The sequence below is a fragment of the Elephantulus edwardii genome, unplaced genomic scaffold, assembly GCF_000299155.1.
Source record: "Elephantulus edwardii isolate Elephantulus edwardi_28Jun2011 unplaced genomic scaffold, EleEdw1.0 scaffold00002, whole genome shotgun sequence".
NCBI classification, from domain to species: Eukaryota; Metazoa; Chordata; class Mammalia; order Macroscelidea; family Macroscelididae; genus Elephantulus; species Elephantulus edwardii.
Genome location: NW_006399752.1, coordinates 22022601 through 22025924, shown reverse-complemented (window position 1 = coordinate 22025924; position 3324 = coordinate 22022601). Strand labels below are relative to the sequence as shown.

At 39.0% G+C, this 3324-nt stretch overlaps 1 pseudogene; it reads right to left on the bottom strand.

Moving 5' to 3' along the window:
* The window catches only part of LOC102876096, a 148754-nt pseudogene that overhangs the window by 144019 nt on the left and 1411 nt on the right, over positions 1 to 3324 (bottom strand).

Below are 3324 nucleotides of genomic sequence, written 5' to 3'. Positions count from 1 at the left end.
AGCACATAACAACAACAACAGTATGTAAAAATCCCTTTAAACATTAGAGTAATTTTCTATTTTAACCCTTAAAAATAGCATGGGGGCTGCACATTGGTATCTATTGTGTCCTCTAGTCAAATAGTACAAGCAATTTCTATTAGAAGAAAATCTCAAATTATTTCTTTTGGTCTTAGCCACAGGAATGTGTTTAAAGAATAAAAATTGTTTTAAAATACAAAATTTTGCATTTGTTTTCTGTTTTATTCAATGTAACTATCCAGAAGTTAACAACAAGTCCCATCAATAAACTGCTTGGACGTAAGCTATTGTTAGGTGCTGTCAAGACAAGTATGAGCCATAGTGACCCTGTGAACAACAGATCTGAACGCTGTCCTATCCTGTGCCATCCTCATACTTCCTGAAACATTCAAGTCCATTGCTACAGTCACTTTGTCAGTCCATCTGGTTGAGGTTCTTCTTCTCTTTCACCAACCCTCCACATTTCCCAGTATGATGTCCCTCTCCAAGGAAGTCTTCTTACAAGATGCCTGAAGTAAGTGAGACAAAGCTTTATTATCTTTGCCTCCAAGGAGCACTCTGGCTGTACATTCTTTACCAAGTCTATTTGTTTGTTCTTTTGGAAGTCCATGGGATAGTCACCACTCTTCTCCAACACCCCAACTCAAAGGCACCAGTTCTTTTTCTGTCATCCTTAGCCATTGTCCAGCTCTCAGATGCATAGCAAGTCAGAAAAACCATGACCTGAATCTGTTGTATCTTGGGTTTCAAACGGACATCATTTCTCCTCAAAAATTTGGAGAGGTTCCTGGCTGCAGATTTAACCAGCATAATATGTCTCCTAATCTCCTGAATGCTGGTACTAAGGATATTCATTGCGGGCCCAAGTAAGATAAGATTATTGACCTCAATCTTTTCTTCATCTATCATGATGTTGCTTATCAGTTCAGTGGTAAGAATTTTTGTTTCCTTGAGTTTGAGATACAGTCCATATCTTTGATCTTCTGTGTGAAGTGCATCAAGCCCTCCTCACTTTCAGCAAACAAAGTTGTGTTATCTGCATAACATAGGTTATTGATGAGTCTTCCTCTTATCTTGATGCTAAAAACTTCTTCGTAGTGTCCAGTTTCTCAAATAATTTGCTTAGTGTAGAGATTGAATAGGTATGAAGAGAGGATACCACTCCTTTCTTAATTTTAAATCACACAGTCTTTCCTTGCACTGTTTGCACAATAGCCTCTTGGTCTAAATATCGGTTTTGCATGAGCACAATTAAGTATTCTGGGATTCCCATTCTTCTCACTGTTAGCATAACTTGTGATCCACACAGTTAAATGTCTTTTCATGGTTGCATAATTGCATAGGAAGCAAGTCAGAATCCACTTGTTTTTATTTCTCTGTTAAGAAATGCTTCCTGGTACAGTAATCTCCCAAATGCAAATTAATGTTTACTTTAATTAAGTGATTAAAATATCATCATTATTCAAAAACAGAAGTCCTGACTAAAATGTAACAGTTAAATAGCCAGGGATTTATGACTAGAAGTGATTTCTTTTTTTAACTCCCTACTTTGCTATCACTTGTTATGCATCAGAGAGTTGGACAATGACTAGGGAGGACAGAAGGACAATTGATGCCTTCGAGCTGTGGTGCTGGGGAAGAGTATTAAATGTACCATGGACTGCCAAGAAAAGAAATAGATTTATCCTGGAGAGGATTAAACCAAGCAACTCCTTGGAGGCAAGGATTCTGGGGCTTCGTCTGACATACTTTGGGCATGTTGCAAGGAGGGACAGGTCCTTGGAGAGGGACATCATGCTTGGGAGGGTGGAGGGACGGTGCAGGAGGGGACGACCCTCTATGAGGTGGATTGATTCAGTGACTGGGGTAATCGGGATGGGTGTGTCAGAGGCAGTGCGATTGGCACAGGATAGAGCAGGGTTTAGGGCTGTTGTACATAGGGTCGCTATGAGACACAAACGACTTGACGGCACATAATAACAATAACAAAAACAACTTTGCTATTTCACTTCTGGTTATTTCTGATTATTTCACTGTCCATTAGCCAGTGCCAAACTTTAAACTTGGAAAACTATAAAAGTTAGAACTTTGAAAAATATTACCATTTCTATCTGATGAAAAGTAAAGTTTACAAGTAATAGTTAAAATGGGGTTAGAAATCTTAGTCGGGTTTTTTGCCCATATTTATGTAAGGGTTATTAAGATTATTATATAAGGTTCTTTTCATTTTAGCATGATGAATCTGTACTTGTATCACACAGAACATTTTTGCTCCATTCTTGTGTATATGCTTTGGAAGATGGAAGGACATGACATGTACATGTGTTGTGACTATGAAGGAAGAGGAGAAGGCCATAGTTCATCCTTAGCTAACAACTAGTCAGTCTCTTATTAGGTTCAAATTTCTAGTTTATGAAGAAAAAGAAAATCAACTCTGTTTATAAGGAGGAAAAGACAACCACAACTTGCCATAAAGCAGTGTTGTTATGCTGTTGCTGAACCTAAATTCAGACTTATAAAAACTCTAAATGTGGGAGCTCTGGTGGCCTAGTGGCAAGAAGCTGCACTGCAATCCCAGAGGCTCATGGTTCGAATCCACCAGATGCTCTGCTGGGGAAAGAGGGACAATCCCCTCCTGTACCAGTCAGGTCTGATTTGACGGTACACACAAATTATAAAATTTAAAAAAAAAAATAAAAACAACTCTAAATGCAACAGAATGAAACACTTCCTGATAAGCATTGGTGTGTTTGAACCAATTGCTCTAGACACTGTGTCAGCCCAGCTCCCTGAGAGTCTATCTCTTTTTTATGAAGCATTTACTTCTCTAAACGTGATGTTCTTCTTCAGAGAATGGCTCCATTTGACAACATGTCTGTAAGACAAAGTTTGCTATCCTCTTTTCTAAGGAGCATTCTAACTGTACTTTTTTCTTTTTTTTTTTATAATGTATATATACTTTTATTATTCACCCGTTAACTCCATTAATATGCCAATCACAAGCTAGTTTTCAGCAGTTACATTCCCTTTATCACGGCTGCATGAGGATATGATTCATTGAAAAACAGACCAGAGACATGGCCAGAGGTGACGTCACGCAGCCCATGCCATCACATTACAACTGTCAAATTCAGTGGCGGTTTGGTAAAGCCGGTTCAGTTCCGTTCCCTTCGCCAGGGATTCTCACATTTGTGAAAGTCGGACCACAAGTGGTGGGGTTCCATTTCCTGGTTTGAATTCTCAGTGGCTTCATCTAGAATGTCACTGGAGGCCAGTTACTGTAACACCAGTCCGACCTTCTCT